This window comes from Salvelinus alpinus, chromosome 38 (genome assembly GCF_045679555.1).
Source record: "Salvelinus alpinus chromosome 38, SLU_Salpinus.1, whole genome shotgun sequence".
NCBI lineage: Eukaryota > Metazoa > Chordata > Actinopteri > Salmoniformes > Salmonidae > Salvelinus > Salvelinus alpinus.
In genome coordinates this window covers 6,201,900-6,220,732 of record NC_092123.1, presented here as the reverse complement: position 1 = coordinate 6,220,732, position 18,833 = coordinate 6,201,900, and the positions used below count along the sequence as shown (strand labels likewise).

Here is an 18,833-nt window from a genome sequence, read left to right as displayed (position 1 = left end):
GCCAAGAGGAAACATTTTTGAATGGATACAGATTAGTTTATGTTTGTTTTACACAGTAAACATTGCTTTATTGAGCAACATGAATCCAAGTGTTTTTGACTTGTATCTGTGAATCCCTGTTACGTTGTTACAATGTTGTGAATAAGACCCTAAGAGGCTTTCTATCTACAGTATATTGTACCTGACCTTTCTCCTTCTTCTCTCTCCTATGAGTGACAGGCGGTGTGATGGACGACTGAAAGCCTTTGCGGTGCCAAAAATACTCAAGACACAAAGGCATCTCATCTCTAACATCCTCTGACCCGCCTACTGTAGCAGGCCTTGTGCCCGGGTCAAGGGTTAATGCATTCTTCACTGTCACAATGAATTCCCATGAGCCACTTGTGGTAGTGTGGACTAGCATTGCTGCCTGCAGCTCCCAGTGTTCAAAAGTGGAGTGGTGTGCACCACTGGCTCTGGCTACCATTACATTATTGCAAACCCCTCTTAGCCAGTGGTTGGAAGACACTGATCAATAGCTCTGTTTTCATCTCGCTTAATTGCAGAATTTCATGACAGTGAATGAGTAGGTCTAAGCCAAGACATTGCTTGCAGCACAACACTAAGCTAGGAGAGTTGAGAGTTGAGCTTCGATGAATTTTCAAATCGTGTTTATATGTTAATGCGTTCATTAGATATTTGAAATGCAAATGTGGATCTTAAAAAGGAATATTGTATGTAAACAACTTGTCTGACATAACTAATGTGTTATTATGTTCTTTATTGGTCCCTTGGTGTTGCAACAATACAGTTCAATTCATTGTCTTTCTTAATCATTACGTTTCACAATCAAACCAGTTCTAGGCTTACTGAAGATGTAGGCTATTGGAGGAATGTTACAAACGAGACAGAAATTAGCACGATAGAGCTAATAGATTTATGGCTTTTGTAAATTGATTTAATACGGTAGATTAAAAGTACCACTAGTGTAGTACTGTTGGTGGACTTAACTGAAAGGAGTACAAGGTATCAACTGTGCTTGTCTGTATTGATATAACACAATATTTATTTTCTTTTTATTTAACCTTTATTTCACTAGGCAAGTCAGTTAAAAGAACAAATTCTTATTTACAATGACGGCCTAGGAACGATAGGTTAACTGCCTTGTTCAGGGGCAGAAATATAAAGAGACTGTTCTCTTAATTTCAGTTAGTGGCTATTTATTCATTCAGTGCCTTTATGTGGGGCATAACAAGAGGACTTTAATTCAATTATGTCGAAAGACAACCTGAGGGCCAGTTTTTCAGTTAGAGAGAAAGAGCGAGGACCTTGTTTTCAGCTCTCGCAGAAAATGTGTGTCGTTGAAATGAAACTCCTCTGTGTTGCTGGAAGGATTCTGTGTTTAATGGAAACCAGGAGGGAGTGAGTGGGGTTTAGTGTAAGCTACAGAGGAGATGAATCTGTATTCCCTGAATGTGTCTCAGGCTAAAATCAATAAATGCAATGCAAGCACAGCTCCCCGCTCCCCTCTCTCCTGATGGGTGTCCCTGTCTTTCCTTGGACTAATAGAACAATAATAATGAAATCCAAATCCCCACATTATAATTTGTTTTGCATCAGTCTCAGGAGAGATCTTCTTTAGCAGTTTATTTTAGTGGCTCATTATACTTTCTAATCAAGACATAGACAGACAACCTGTTTGCCCTTCCCCCTCCCTCCCCTCTCCACCCTGAAGTGTGCTTGCTCGCATTGCAGTCATCGTGCTGGCACTTATTATGTTACAAGTGACCAACGTAGGGACAATGTTCTCAGTGTGTGCAAAGAGGACCCAGCCAGGCTACCCGGGCAGGCAAAGAGTGCTTCTTCTTTTAATGATGCATCTCAGAGAGGTGCACATACAACCCCTCTCCCTCCCATCCCTCCACCACCACCTCTAGCACCCCACGTACCCGCCCCCCTGTGCTCTCTTTAATGAAGATTCTCCAATGCAATTAAAATTCCCTGCGTCTTGCTGCTACCGTATGACAAACACAGCCACTGTCATTTCTCATGTCTTGTCAGTCCCTGGTTGCTGATGATGATGCGGGGGAGGGATAATTCACCCGTTGCCACTGGCCACAGCACTGTGTGTGTGAGGAGCAACCAACCCCCATCTCAACAGGTAATGGAGAGGAGGGGGAGAAAGAAAATCAATGGCCAAAGAGCATGGAGAAGGAGCTTATAAAATGGCTTTACGTTTCAATAGCTGAAGAAGGGCGTTCGGTGGTCATCCTCTAAATTCAGCTAGGGGGGACTGTCCATGGACCTTCACGTTTCTTTTAACTGTGTTCATTGCCATGTGCTTGGTGCTTGTCCTTGGAGTGTAGATGGGTTTTCTTTTAGAGACAAATTATTATCGCAAATGACTTGCATTTAGGTGATTGCAATAGTCATTTTCAGTGTTTAGATGATGTTAGTTTAGTAATGCATCCTAGATATCACCTAATTACGACTCCTTTAAGTTAATGCTCTTTTCAAACAAATGTTTTAAATCAGGCACAATATTATGGCTCTCTTGTGATACATAGGGATTCATAGATATTGCCTTAAGTGACACAAAGGAAGCACTCTATTCTATTCTCATTTCCTCATTTCATCCTCTGAGTGGTTAGCATCTCTATGGTGAGAGGGTGCCCTTACAACAACAAAAACACATGAAAAAATCACATGGGGGAAAAAACACATGTGCATTTAGTAATTTTAATTTCCACATTTTTCCATCTTGAACCCCCCCCTCGACTTCAGAAGTTTTCATTGATATTAATGGCACAAATGTAACTCAGTCTAGAGGATTGCACCATATAATAACACTATTACTCGATTAAAGGTGTTTAAAGCGGCAATCCTTAATTGAAACATCAACAAATTGTTCTCCCCGCCACAGTTTCAGTAAAAAACTGAGTGATGGGGCTGGAGAAATGCAACCACTCTCAAATCCGTAGACTATGCTATGGATGCAAGGACAGACCATCGATGATTTCAAAATGATAGTTTAAACCATGTTTTTTGGCTATAGAGTGGCTGTTTAAATATACTTTGTTTACAGACATTGGAGTAAAACAAGCTTATATTTGGGGTTCTGATGGGGTAGGACAGTTGAACTAAGCTGATGAGGCAAAATACGTTACATTGTTCAAGAATCAATGGGTACATATCATTAATTTATAAGTCCAAAAATAGATGTACCAACTAAGGAATGCCCCTTTAACACAAAGTGGCCTTCATACGGCAGAACTATGTCGCCATTTAAACGTGACCCGTTAACCTGTCCGAAAATGTTTTATTCTGTCCACTGTTCCACGAATGTCCTGCAAAATCATTCCCTTGTCCCGCGTTTGGGCTTTTTAGATGTGGTCACCGTAATTCCACCAGTGGAAACATTGTTACTGCAACATTGTTATTGCAACATCTTTTCACATGTGATGAGAATAACATTATTTCAACCCCACATGTGAACTTGCTAAATACTTTCACATGTGGAGTTTTCTTGCATGTGAAACTATTCATTTGATTTGGACTTTCACATGTAGAATTGAAAGTTCACATGTGAAAAACAATGACATGCAAAAATCGAATTTGCAGTTTTATATGTGAAAAACGTTCATGTGAAAGTGAGATTTTCACATGAACGTTTTTCACATATAAAACTGCAAATTCGATTTTTGCATGTCGTTGTTTTTCACATGTGGAATTTCAAGTTCAGGTGAAAAACAATCACATGTGGACGTTTTCGCATATGAAACTGCAAATGTGATTTTCACGTGTGAATGTGAGATTTTCACATGGAGTTTTTTAAACTTGTGAACCTGCAAATTAGATTTTTAAACGTGATTGAATTCCACATTTAAACGTGCAATTCCACATGTGGAAGTACATTTTCACGTGAATGTTTTTCACACAAAACTACACAGCAAATTTTCACATGTGCACGTTTATAACATGTGAAACCCGCAAAAAAAAATGTAAAATGCGAATGTCACCTGAAACTGCAATTCACCTGTGAGGTGAAAACATGTCATTCTCCTCAAATGTGAAAAGGTGGTGTTAACATGTGAAGTCTACATTTTATACATGTGAAAATATGGTTTCACATGTGAAATTTAAGCTCAACATGTGAAAACAGCAAAACAAATTAAGGGTGGGGCCAGGGGCATGTAAACAGAGCAGAGCAGTTGTACCCATTCCATTTTTAACCACTCCTCCCCTTGTTGTTTTCCAGTTCAATGAAATAATCTGGCTGCCTGCACCCCTGTCTGACTGACTAAAACCCTTGTCTGGGTCACAGGGCCCGTGCTCAGCCTGTTGCTTGTTATGTGTTCAGAGACAGAGGTATAGAGCGTACAATTAGGCACACAGATGGCTGTTGTGTCTTTGCCATTTTCTGTTTTGCAAGTGCGTTCTGTTTGAAAACCAAAAGGCAACATTTGCACAAGTACCTCCCACTTATTCTAGCTGTAAATCATTGGAAGTGACATAAAGGGGATACTTTGATCACATAGGATTATCTTTTGAGGGTTCATCTGTCACTATAAACCTAAACAGATTATGAAAACACACATAATGATTTGGGCAGCAGTATCACTGTTTATCCTGTCCCAAGATTAGGAATGACACAATGTGAGAGTTAATATTAAATATTAACTAAATTTGAGCATCACATGTACTGTCACAAATGATGATCAAACACATTTTGAGCATTCATTTCAATTCCTCACATGCGTGCGTTTTAAAACAGCAATGCACAGTTAAAAAAAAAATTTGCATTATGCAGGTCATCTATTAATAATATCAATGATGATGAATAACCAATTACATAACTTTAAAAAAATAAAAATAAACAAACAAAACAAGCCAATAAGATTCCTCATCCTTGAATCAATAGATGCTTTTGTTTGGTTTTCTTTTTTCCCTGTCACATTAGCATATGGTGTAGCCCTAATCATAGTTCAACTGTCTTATTGTTTTCCTAAGTAAAACAAACATTGATCTCTATTAATGTCAAATACAAGTTTTCTTTTGTGGCAGCATGTAAGCTGACGTCACATTGGTTCCTTGAAGTGGAGCTGAATAAACCTTGAGAAGAGTCTCCTTCAATCTGCTGTTAGTAACTAACACACACACTCACTCACACCGAGACTCAATTACTGCCCAATTCCTTTCTTTATCATCTGTTACCGGCCTCTTTCAAAACGAAATCGAAAAGAGGCTAGAAGGCTACACGAAGTATTACTTGAAATAAAATCCCGTTGGAAATAAGTATTAGTGTCGAAACTAAAGGTAAGTGTTCTCTTATTTCAAGGTGGGGGTAAAGAAGACGGTCTGTTATATCATAGAACAAGCGATGTAGCTGGCTTGATTTGTTTCGCGAGGCGAGCTGTAGTTTCTTTGCTTACTGCGTGTGTCCCTCAATCGTCAACTGCAGATTGATAGAAACTTATCAAATTGATACAATGTTATTCTAAGCAATCGGCATGTGCGCCTTTACTGCATGGCAAAATAATAGGCTACATCAAAGTTGTTTTCTAGAGTAAACGGAGTGTTTTTGTCGTTGCTCAGATCAAGCTAGTTGTGACCTGATAGTCGGAATCGTCTTTGTGTCCTCTCTCGTGCGCTTTAATTGAACTGTTCTATTATAATTTTTTTTAAATAAAAACTGTTTTATTTAGTTCAGGAAAACTTTTTTGAAGATGTTTTTACCCACTGTTGTACATAAGTTGGCTAGTATTTTTTGTGCACATTTAAAGGAACGATGTGGGAGTCAATGAAGGTAGGGAGCACAAGCTACCTTTGGTCTATTTAGTTGTCCGTTTACAGACAGGGCAAAATCCGAGCTAATAGCTCCTCAATGCGAAAATAAAATAATTAGTAAGCATAAACATAAATACTTGATTTAACTATAGAACAGATTGTGTTATGGTTTGCCAGGTAAAATTACATATCTTATTAGTAAAATCAGTTTGATGTTTTTGTCGAGTTTCAGGCTCTTTTTACAACTGGCTAAAGCTATCTTTGTTGCTTCCTCAAACAAGAAGCAGCTGCTGCCTGGCCGAGTTGTTGAAATGTATCCCTTTGTGTATATTACAATATCCTCCATTTTTCTACCCTTCCAAACAACAAGCCTTTCGCCATCTTGGTTGATTTAAATTCCCTAAGCACCCCACGCTTGAAGGAAACGTATCCATGTTTTACATAGAGAAAGTTTAAACTAGACTCGGAAAGAAATGTAGACGATGACGTCATGTGAAGTTTAAGAAAAATGTAGCCAACATTAGCCGGTGATTGGAAGGCTTGAGTTGTAACAATTTGGTGTTACGTTTGAAGAAGAGTGGGATTCAGCTACAATGTTACAGTGACATTATACAGTGTTGCAATAATCGGATGCGTGTTTTTGAACGCGCAGAAAACACAAACGGTGTGTTTTAATACCGTAGTGACAGGTGGAGATGGCATGCAAACTGCCCTTTTAACCTAGATTTTTTTTCTCACTGGACTTGGTTAGGGTTTTTCTGCATGCACTTTTTCTAGTTTATCAATGACACTTTGATAAAGGTGTTATTTGTCACAACACTGTTATTCAATAACATGAATAGCACACATTATGTGTTTTAAACGTTCAACCGCTGGAATTAGGCAATAGGCTAATCATAATCGATTAGAATAAATATGCTATATCAGAATGATGTTATGACACATAGCCCAGTGTATCATCATATTTTTTGTAATTGCATTTAAAAATATATATTGTCGAATGGACTAATAACCAAGTAGTCTAATACGTTTAGACATTGATCAACAGCTATGGATGTTCATACCAATGACAACTTTTAATTAGTCAAGCAAAGTATTATTAGTATTTTCCCCTTTCCCCTCTCTTCCCGTTTGCTTACTCCCCTTTGCAATGTGGGAGTCGTTGACACTTGTTTACAAATAAAAGGCAAAGATTGTGTGCCTTGGCTTATCTACCGGTAATAACACAATGTTCACCTTAGATGACTATAGGTCTGGGCCTAATTGTCATGCCATAAGTGGTAGGCACTATTGAACAATATGTAGCCTAGTCGTTATCCACCGTCTCGTCATTGTAAAGCTCATTTCTGAGAAGATGGCAGAGGTGTGACAGAGACAGTAGGTAGTGATGACAGTAGGCTGAATTTGAGTTTTTTTTTATCATGGGTTCATTTGTCTGTTTTGTTGATGTTATAGCGGAGGAAAGATTCCAAACGTAGGCTACCTAAAGTAACAAACCATTTAGTTTATCATCAAAGACTCTCCTGTCACACTAGAGATTATACTCTCATCATCAGTTGTTCTGGTGAGCATCCATCCACCATATCCCTGTGGGATAGTCTTTAAAATGGATCTCAGTTGTCGTCTCACAAGCAGTTGTTGTAAAAAAAACAAAACAACAATGATGCTTTGTGATAGGAAATCTAATCATTTCACCTCCCACCCTCTTTGTTTGGATATTTACTGCTGCTAAGCTAAAGTGCACAGGAGCAGATGTTTAGCCAAACATCCTTGCTGAGGGAGGCGCGATGCCTTTTTCCTTCTGGGAATGGCTCCTCTCCTCTCCCTGTGCTGATGCATGGACATGACAGCTGCTTGATTTCATGGAGCTGCTAAGAAGCCATTAGTGGTATCAGTGAATTGAAACGGAACAGTCTCTCCCATTTTTCCACCGCTATTACAAATGTCTATTGTTAGCTTCTTTTGTGTGTGTGTGTGTGTGTGTGTGTGTGTGTGTGTGTGTGTGTGTGTGTGTGTGTGTGTGTGTGTGTGTGTGTGTGTGCTGCAGTTGAACACACACACAGCAGAACAGGGCAGAGGAGCACTAATATACTTGTGTTGCTGTGTGTTTCCCCATAATGCGAGTGAGAGAGAACAAATCTGTCAGGGCTTGTTTGTGATGTTGGTTTGAAATGGAAGCAAACTGTGCTACCTCAAGCACACTCAAATCAGGGATGTCTCCATGCCTGGCCAAGAGAAGCAAAACAATGTAACTGTAGTGCTCCACCTCTCTCTCTCTCTCTCTCTCTCTCTCTCTCTCTCTCTCTCTCTCTCTCTCTCTCTCTCTCTCTCTCTTTCTCCCCCTCCCCTCCCCTCTCTCTCTCTCTCTCTCTCTCTCTCTCTCTCTCTCTCTCTCTCTCTCCCCCTTGCCTTCTTTCTCCCCCCCCCCTCACCTCTCCTCTCCCCCCCACAGAATGTTCTTTTCTTTGCCAGGAGATAAAAAGGACTTCCGCTTGACTTGAACATTCAGGAATTAAAGATAGGCATGTTTAAGCCCTATTTGCATGTCTGCCCAACGTTGCACCAAATGGTTGCTATTGACTAAGCTGATTAGGAGAAATTAGGTTTAGGAGCCCCTGTGTCTGGGGGTGCTGAAACGGACAAAACTTGGACAGCTTTTCTACAGACAATCCCATATGCACACAAGTCTATTCTGTCTAATCCTGTACTATTGAAATTAGGGGTAATAATGTTAGAGGAACGTGCCTGCTTTGGTGTCCACCACTTTTTTGTCTTTTTGAAATGAGGTGAGGATGGTTATCCAGTCAACAATCAAACATTTTGTCGCTATCAACGCTACCACTCTTTGAATTGATCTTAAACGCAATGCCCACACGGCTGTCGCTGATTGCAGTGTGCACTGAATTTGATTAGCGTGCTATATTCCTATACTGAATCTCCTTGTGCTAGTTTCAATGTTTCCCTTCATTGTTTGTGAGACACTGTAATGAAGCATTTATTACTGTAACCCTAGAAACGAAGGCCTACATTGTTTGTTTCTGGCATTGATTTTCTTGTTGATGTTGTTTTGTATGGCCTACACAGAGATTGATTAGCTTCTGTAAACAGATCTTATGTGTGGTAAGGGAACGAACAGTTGGGTGCAGTCTATGAACTGCACTGTAGTGCACTGTGGTGGTGGTGTGTTGTTCACACTTATTTTAAGTTTTCAACTCTAAAGAGGAAGTAAAGTCTGTTTTGTGTTATGTGAAATTAATCAACCAGAGCCTAATTACCTAAAGCTGGATTGCCACTGAGTCCTCCATCCCTGTGTTTACTTCAAGCTCTCTCACACACATGACTTCTCCGAAGTCAAGTACTAACTAGACAGAGGCTTTTATAAAGATGCGTGGTGAAATTGATGGCCCTGTAGCGATGCAGGAATTGGCTTAAAATCCAAAATGTTTAATTAGGCTAATGCCGATTATTATTGTTGGCTATTAAACCTTTGTTACTGTGCATGGTAACTGTCATGTCTGAAAATGTTACTTGCACCATGTGTAGTCTATACTCATTAGCACAACTGTTGACAGAGGCCTATAAGTTAACGCCAGTAGTTGGTAGGGCAGGTTTGTTAGTGCTCCTATGACCTACTTCACCTTCACTTTGCTATTCTAGTCACACTGTACATTACATTAAGTTGAGATATAGTATCGACATAGCATTTTTACATAGCCTAGCCTACGTTATAGCCCACACATCCATTTTACAAACATGGTGGTAGTATGCAAGATGAATGTCGGCAATATGCAAGAACATACCATGGGCATCTATGGTGGCCTGGTTCAGTTTGTGACATAAACTGAAAGTAACTGTGTCAAGGGGAGCATTACTGGTACAAGCAGATGTCAGTTTTACAGCAGTCTGGCTTGTTTAACACGTACAAATAATCCATGTGTTATTGGTGCTTTCATAGACCACAGATAGTAGCATAAATGCCTTTTGTACAACCAGGTCACGCCAAGTTCACTTTGTTTCTGAAATACCAAAGACACGGAGGCCATGTTTGGGAGAAAGGGAGGCGATTAGCTGCTTAGGTCTTTTTGTTGTCCGTCCCCTGGGCTTCTTCCTATTTATCATTCAATGTGAGAATTTCCTTAATGAAACTCAAGGTTATTTTTTCCATGGTCTGTCTGTCAGGATGCTTGTTGTTCCACTAGCAAGGTGAAGAGGTTGATTTCTCCCTCAAGTAACGCCTCATTTTCAAAGTCCTTGAGCTCTGCAGAAAGTCTATAAAGGAGTAGGCGAGCCTGTCTGTCGATTCATTCTTCCTTCTTTGTACTGTATCATAAAACCAGCCCGTTTTCTCAAAACAGTCACAAAGGGAAAACCAGGCCTATTGACTTGATTTGTGAGGGTGTTTGAGGCAGAGACAAAAACCTGTCTTTAATTTCAGCTGTAGGCTATTGCTTACAGTAGCCAGGTATTAGGCCTTACAGTTTCCTTCCTTCTGTCCCAAATGAGCACACTTCAATATAAGATGCTGATAGCCTGATGAGATCTAAGAGCGTCGGTTAGGCTAACTGATGTAGGAACTGTGCCAAGTATAGGCTACAGAAGACTATCCTTTCCCCCCAAAACAACATGGTTCCATTCATAGCCTAGTAGTAGATTAGCTAGGCCTACTGCTTAACGCCAGCCGCTCTGTCTTGTCTGTAGCCATGCTAAACGTGTATGGCATGATACCCTATGACAGAAGAGTCGGATAAACCACAGCTCTGCTCAACACGAGTCCTTCAGAGTGGGTCCAAGGTTGATGCTTTCGAATGACATCATCTGAAGGAGTGTATATCCTAAGCTATGCGTAAGGAGCAATCCACTAGAGTCGACACCATTAGGGCTTGTTTTTAGTGGTCTTCTCCTGCGAGCCATCCATTTCTTTTTGCCCCTCCGGGAGATTGTCATATTGCCTGTGCGTGCTGTGGCTGGAATGCTCCAGTGATTGAGTCCCTGCCTACTGTGATAATGGGGACGCTATTGGAAATACCAATCGTGGTATAGCCTAGCCTAGGCCTGTTCGGTTGGCTTATCACCCTTTTACATTCTCTACTAAAATAGTGTGCAGCCTTCATGCTCTATTCACGTATCTGCAGTATCTCTCACATGCTGGGAATTCTGAAGTGTTGTTGGCATTGAGGATAGAAATATCTTTGGATGTGGGAATGGGAATTGTGTAAGGTTTTGTATTGTGGTGGTGCCGGGGACGGTCAATGTTGTTCATCATACTAGGACAGCTGGTTGCAGGATTGAGGAGCATGGAGTAGCCCCTCGGTGGCTGTTAAAAGGAAACAGGCACACACACACAGGCACACACACACAGGCACACACACACACACTCTGAGGTTGTGCTTCAACAATCAACCTTTTATTTATTGATCGTCCAGCATTTAAAATCTGGTCACTGCTGCCACAAAGGCTTTTCATTTTAGCTGTGCTGGCAGACTGCTGCAACCTAGCCAGAATTTTAAATATTACATTTTAACTGAGCGCCATAAGAACTGACAAGGATGTAGAGGGATGGGGGGGAAAGGGAATCTGTTCAGAAATGAAATAGCCTAATTTGTGTTGGTCAGCAGTAACCATACAGTGGAAGGTCTTCTTTGTAAACCGTCCTGCTTGCATTTGGATGAGTAGGGCAGGAGTAAAGAGATCTTAGGCCTAGGCTACATCCATGCAGCAGACAGATGCATGTGTCAGTTGTATTGTACTAGAGCTGATTCACAGATAATAGGACTACACTTCAGGGGCGTACTTAGTGATTTGGAGGCCCCAGGCAGGGGCCAGTCTTCGCACGTTCATCCAAATAATCCTAGCGTCCGAACAGTGCACTGTGCCCCCGCCACCTTTCCTTCGATTCACAAGTGGATGAAACTATTTCACTGGAGAAAGCATCCGAGCGAGTGAAACAGCGCCCCTCTGTCTTACTATATGTAACCCATGTATCTGATGCTCTCTGGCTAAAAAGAGAATGACATGCCATACTCTTTTTGGCCAGACAGCATCAGATACATGGGCTATACATACATGTCCTCTGCCTTGACGACGATGGCAGTATTATCAGCAGCGCCTGTCTTTTTACTGAAGATATACGTATTGTATCCCCCTAGAGCCCTCAAACTCGACACTGGATCTCGAAGCCAGTTCCACTGCTTTTTTTCATTGTACCCCTCTAATCAGGGACTGATTTAGCCCTGGGACACCAGGTGTGTGCAATTAATTGTCTGGTAGAACAGAAAACCAGCAGGCTCCGGATCTCACAGTGTAAGAGTTGAATACCCAGGGCCTGGGCCTGGTTTTCTACTAAGCTAACATATGGAATTGTTTTAAGATGGTCATACCATTTGATTTGGAATTTTAGGACCCCTCTAGGTATCATAAAATATATACCAAAATTATTTGATGAAACATTGAATTTGGCCTTACATCTAGTAGTCCATAGAAACACGTTGAATAACAGATTCATACATAAACAAACAGAATGAAAAGGAAGTATGTTTTGAAGTGTCTGTCCTACAGTGGGGAGAACAAGTATTTGATACACTGCCGATTTTGCAGGTTTTCCTACTTACAAAGCATGTAGAGGTCTGTCATTTTTATCATAGGTACACTTCAACTGTGAGAGACGGAATCTAAAACAAAAATCCAGAAAATCACATTGTATGATTTTTAAGTAATTAATTTGCATTTTATTGCATGACATAAGTATTTGATCACCTACCAACCAGTAAGAATTCCGGCTCTCACAGACCTGTTAGTTTTTCTTTAAGAAGCCCTCCTGTTCTCCACTCATTACCTGTATTAACTGCACCTGTTTGAACTCGTTACCTGTATAAAAGACACCTGTCCACACACTCAATCAAACAGATTCCAACCTCTCCACAATGGCCAAGACCAGAGAGCTGTGTAAGGACATCAGGGATAAAATTGTAGACCTGCACAAGGCTGGGATGGGCTACAGGACAATAGGCAAGCAGCTTGGTGAGAAGGAAACAACTGTTGGCGCAATTATTAGAAAATGGAAGAAGTTCAAGATGACGGTCAATCACCCTCGGTCTGGGGCTCCATGCAAGATTTCACTTCGTGGGGCATCAATGATCATGAGGAAGGTGAGGGATCAGCCCAGAACTACACGGCAGGACCTGGTCAATGACCTGAAGAGAGCTGGGACCACAGTCTCAAAGAAAACCATTAGTAACACACTACGCCGTCATGGATTAAAATCCTGCAGCGCACGCAAGGTCCCCCTGCTTAAGCCAGTGCATGTCCAGGCCCGTCTGAAGTTTGCCAATGACCATCTGGATGATCCAGAGGAGGAATGGGAGAAGGTCATGTGGTCTGATGAGACAAAAATAGAGCTTTTTGGTCTAACTCCACTCGCCGTGTTTGGAGGAAGAAGAAGTATGAGTACAACCCCAAGAACACCATCCCAACCGTGAAGCATGGAGGTGGAAACATCATTCTTTGGGGATGCTTTTCTGCAAAGGGGACAGGACGACTGCACCGTATTGAGGGGAGGATGGATGGGGCCATGTATCGCGAGATCTTGGCCAACAACCTCCTTCCCTCAGTAAGAGCATTGAAGATGGGTCGTGGCTGGGTCTTCCAGCATGACAACGACACGAAGCACACAGCCATGGCAACTAAGGAGTGGCTCCGTAAGAAGCATCTCAAGGTCCTGGAGTGGCCTAGCCAGTCTCCAGACCTGAACCCAATAGAAAATCTTTGGAGGGAGCTGAAAGTCCGTATTGCCCAGCGACAGCCCCGAAACCTGAAGGATCTGGAGAAGATCTGTAGGGAGGAGTGGGCCAAAATCCCTGCTGCAGTGTGTGCAAACCTAGTCAAGAACTACAGGAAACGTATGATCTCTGTAATTGCAAACAAAGGTTTCTGTACCAAATATTAAGTTCTGCTTTTCTGATGTATCAAATACTTATGTCATGCAATAAAATGCAAATTAATTACTTAAAAATCATACAATGTGATTTTCTGGATTTTTGTTTTAGATTCCGTCTCTCATAGTTGAAGTGTACCTATGATAAAAATTACATACCTCTACATGCTTTGTAAGTAGGAAAACCTGCAAAATCGGCAGTGTATCAAATACTTGTTCTCCCCACTGTATATACGAGAGATATAAGGAAGCTCAGGACAGGATTTAGATTTTTTTTTTTTACTGTGGAATTACCTGCATACCTTTGACGTGGAAATGCCCTATTCACTTCCATTACAAGTACCGTGGCACTTCTGGGAGTCGTAGCGCAAAACAGAGAACACCATCGTGTTCGTGAGAGTCTTTCTATATTAGTGTGTAGCCCAAAACGTTCGAATGCTACAGATATTTTCATGAGAATACTGATTTTTGGGATGTCTCATGGTCTGACCAACACCGCTGAGCTCTGCCACCTTCCACCGCCGATGCGGAAGGCCGACATTGGCGGATGCGGTGGATTGGGACAGAGCCCATGCAACAAAAAAAAGATCTCTCTAGCTTAAAAAGACACAGCGTGGGGGGTGCCTCAAGCGGGGAAATTTGTAAAAATAAAGAAAAGTTTATTTTTATTATGCCCAGCTCATGAGGCCCCTTAATGATGATGATGATGATGTGAAGCCTGAAGCAATTGCCTCTTCTGCCTAATGGCAAGTCCAGTGCTAAACTTTCTATATTGTCTTTTACTCATCTAGTAAAATGTAGCCTACAATATAGATTAGGCCTTTGCATGTCATGGTGATTTCAGCTTGACTCAGCCTACCTTGTAACAGAGCTGCTGCCTAAACATTCTCCTGATTGGATGAGTCATTACTGGACCTGGAGCTAACTGGCTGTTTTTAGAACTAGAGGTCAGAACAGGAACTTCACCTCGGGAAGAGGGGGATTCAAGTAATCCACACTAGCGTGACTAGTACAGACGCACCGTGGAGTTATTCCTGGAATGGACGGGTTCTATCTGTTCATTTGATGTTCTACAATCTGTTCTCCATCAGGATTCGTCCGTCTTTTCCCATACGTGTGTGCTGTGCAATAACTGAAAGACACTTAGCCTACAAGCAGGAAAAAGCAGGGAACCACATGTAACAAGTCATTCATTAAAGGCCTGTGAGAAGGAAATGGAAAGTTGAAAATGTGCCACCATTTTCTCTCAGACCTCATTCTCTTCCACAGATAGCCTAGACACATGCTGTGGTGATCTCTCCTCTAGTCTCAATGTGGCGGGAGTTGAAACAGCGAAAGCGTCGCTCCTCTCCTCCGTCTGCCCCAGAGTGGCTGTTGTTATTCCTGGCCGCCATGAAAGGCTAGCTGCCTGCCTTGTGGCATTGTCCCTTTCTCTAAACGATGACTCTGAGAGACAGCTGTAACGCGAGACGCCTCTACCCAAGCAGGCGCTCGGAGAGCGGACGGGGAGACGCCTTTATCTCAGGCTGGGGGGCACTGACCTCTACTAGCTCACAGGGCTGCATGGGAGCAGTGCCTGGAGTTAGTATCCACCCTCTACTAACTGAAACTCTTAGACTACATAATAACATCCATGGATTGGGTTGCAGTGTAGTCGGCCTTGTGGGCCTTGGTAGGATTGGTGTTTTGTGGTTGTTGTGTTGTGGTTTGAACTAGTGTGTGCCTGTGTGGCAAGGTTGTATTTGTGTGTGCGGGTATACTTGTGCGGGTGTGCTTGTGTTTGTCTGTGTGTGTGTGTGTGTGTGTGTCTGTCTTATGTTTGTTCAAAGATGGAAGCATCCACACATCCCCTTGGCCTGCAGGCTACGGCTGCTAAATCCTCTGTGAGAGCTCCCGCGTGTAATCCAAATATTTAGAGCTAATTTAAGCATGGACCAGAAGCGGAAACAACATCGCTCTCTCTCTGTGTGTGTGTGTGTGTGTGTACGTGTGTACGTGTGTGTGTAATCTCAACACTGGGGGGAAATGAAAGCACTCAATCACTCACCTGTCAGAGCTCTTTACTCCCTCCAAACATACACGTATACACGTATACACACACACACACACACACACACACACACACACACACACACACACACACACACACACACACACACACACACACACACACACACACACACACACACACACACACACACACACACACACACACACACACACACACACACATCTCCCTCAGGGTTTGACAGGATTGGGCTTTTATTGACTCACTGATTGAGACAGGCGATTCATTTAATGGAAACGTTAACGACCGAAACACAGTAATACAGGAATCAAGACAGATGGACATCTCTCATCTTTCTCCCTGTGCTTTATATTAGGTTGAACTTTGGTGATCATCTTGTATTTTAAACTATCTCTTGTAGGGAATTACATGTTGAGGCTGAACTAGGCTAATAGGGGGAGTACAGAGAGAGGATTATTGCAGGGTAAGAATGGTTGGTCGTTTGTTGGTCGACCGAGAGCCGGCCGGGCGGGAGAGAGAGAGAAAGAGGGCGGTGGGTGGGAGAGGCGTGACAGCTGCGTTGGCGGCTGCTGTGAGTGACCTTCACGCGTCATCTTGGTAGATTGTCAAGGCTGTTGGGATGACACTGAGCCATGGAGCTCTGCTCTGCTCTGCCGGAGCGGCTGCGTCCTCTCATTCACTCACTCAGACAGACAGTGGTGCACTCCGGGTACAAGTTGCCCATAGGCACTTCTTCCTCTGAATTGTAACTGTAACCATTAAGGGGGGGTGCCAAGCTCACCTTAGATCAGTGTCTACTCTAGAGGCTACTTCATCCTACTTCTCATGGTTCATTTGTGTAGCCAAGTATCAATTGTATAGCCTGAATGAATGAAGTCCCACCGTAGTGAACGTGGGTTGCGTTCAGTCTGATGACCCACCGTTACATCAGCGTGTCTTAAAGGCTCAGTGCAGTCAACATTTTGATTTCCCTGTGTTTTATATATATTTCTACACTATGAGGTTGGAATAATACTGTGGAATTGTGAAAATTATCATAATGCTGTTTAAAAATACATTTCAGCCTGTTTTGGTGTGATGGAGTTTTGGCCTTCCATGGTGACATCACCATACGGTAAATTAGTTAATAGACCAATGAGAAAGAGAGTTCAAAACCTCTCTGAGCTCCCCAGTGGCACAGTGGTCTAAGACACTGCATCTCAATGCAAGAGGCATCACTACAGTCCCTGGTTCGGATCCTGGCTGTATCACACCCGGCTGTGATTGGGAGTCCCTAAGGGCGGCGCACAATTGGCCCAGCGTTGCCAGGGTAGGCCGTCATTGTAAATAAGAATTTGTTATTTGCTGACTTGCCTAGTTAAATAAAGATAAAAAACATGTATTTTTCTTCAGTTTTCCGCTTCCTACTCAGACCACTCCCAGAGAGTCATAGCAAAATTCTTGCTTGAGAAAATGCTCTTTGCTAAGAAGCTATTTTTGTTTATTTTTTACCATTTTAATTTAAAACAATCACATTAAGTTACTTAATTGTTACCCAGAAATTATTTGATGTTGAGATAAAAACGATTGCATTGGACCTTTAAGCTGAGGCCAGAGGCAGGTCCGTCCAATTAGCCGGTGAATGATAGCCCCATAGGCTAAGTGGAGGGAGACGGAGAGAGGCTCCCCTCAGATTCATCATGATGCTACTGTAGGAATTGGCTCCGAGCCATATTGGGAGTAGCAGTAACAGGGCTGAATCATAAATGGCACACACATACAGTACCATCACGCTCACGCTCACACATACAGTACCATCACGCTCACGCTCACACATACAGTACCATCACGCTCACGCTCACACATACAGTACCATCACGCTCACGCTCACACATACAGTACCATCACGCTCACGCTCACACATACAGTACCATCACGCTCACGCTCACACATACAGTACCATCACGCTCACACATACAGTACCATCACGCTCACACATACGCTCACACATACGCCCATGCGCTAATGCGTACACACACACACACACACACACACACACACACACACACACACACACACACACACACACACACACACACACACACACACACACACACACACACACACACACACACACACACACACTGTTTGTGTTACACGATGACAGTCCCTCGAGGGTGTCCTCTCTCTTAAATCCCACAAATGGATTGTGTTTTGTTCGTTGCTTTTCAGCCAGTTCTTGTGCTTTACATTGTGTGGGATAACCCACTCCCCAGGAATGGGACTTGCTCCATCAGATCTAGGAAGAAGGCATTTAATGGAATAGAACACACAGAGAGGCTCTTCTGAATATGCTGAGAGAGAGGATCAGAATTGCACTTAGGCAAACGTTTCTGCACACAGATTTTTCTCCCTCCCCTCTTCCTCGTCTCTCCACAGAACAGACACGCACCTCTCGCCACAGATTCCATTTTGTCAGCTTTCAGCTCCAGATCATGTAACGATAAAAGATACTGCCCCGCAGTTAAACAGTGCCAGTAAATCACACGCAAAAGAAAGCTGGGAGAAGCAGTATTTTTAAGCAGAAAGAGAGAAGGGGGAGAGAGAGAGAGAGAGAGAGAGAGAGAGAGAGAGAGGGGCTCTTTGTGTTCTGTGTACTGACTTTGTGCGATGAAGAGATGAATCACTGCTATTTAGGGATCGGTTTCCTGCAACTGATTGTGTGACGACTCAGTGGTGGGTAGATTGTCAAGACTTGCCTGTTTTGTTCCGGAGGTTTCAGAAAAATGTCTGCGGCCAGTTCACAGTCAGTGCCCTCTGCTTTCATCCCTCCCTCCCTCCCTGGCCGCGATATCACAGATGAGCCAAGAGCAAAAGGAGACAAGCACCTTTTTAGCATGTCTGTCATTGAATGGCACTTTATGAAGGCATCGCTAAGGTTCCTCCTCACTAAAGTTACGTCTACATTACTAGATTTATCGTGACGGTTCTCTCCGCCAAAGGCACTATTCAATTCCAAGCCTCCAGGGCCACGTCACAGCTGTTGCCCTCGAGGCCTGGAATTGAAAAGCCTTGTTCTATGTGGACCTGTTGTTCTGTGCCTGCGGGCTTAGAGAATGTTTAGGCCTA

General features: G+C 42.6%; 1 protein-coding gene across 18 annotated transcripts in view; it reads left to right on the top strand.

Moving 5' to 3' along the window:
• The first annotated feature begins 5,105 nt into the window (after positions 1–5,105).
• The window catches only part of LOC139566482 (bromodomain adjacent to zinc finger domain protein 2B-like), an 82,580-nt gene continuing 68,852 nt past the window's right edge, over positions 5,106–18,833 (top strand). For 15 of the 18 annotated variants that reach the window (XM_071387705.1, XM_071387703.1, XM_071387711.1 and 12 more), the window contains exon 1: positions 5,106–5,295. The gene's annotated coding sequence lies outside the window, so the exon portion shown is untranslated. Of the gene's footprint in view, positions 5,296–5,377; positions 5,786–18,833 lie in introns of those variants that run through there. The other 3 variants (XM_071387714.1, XM_071387713.1, XM_071387704.1) reach the window with 2 other exon arrangements.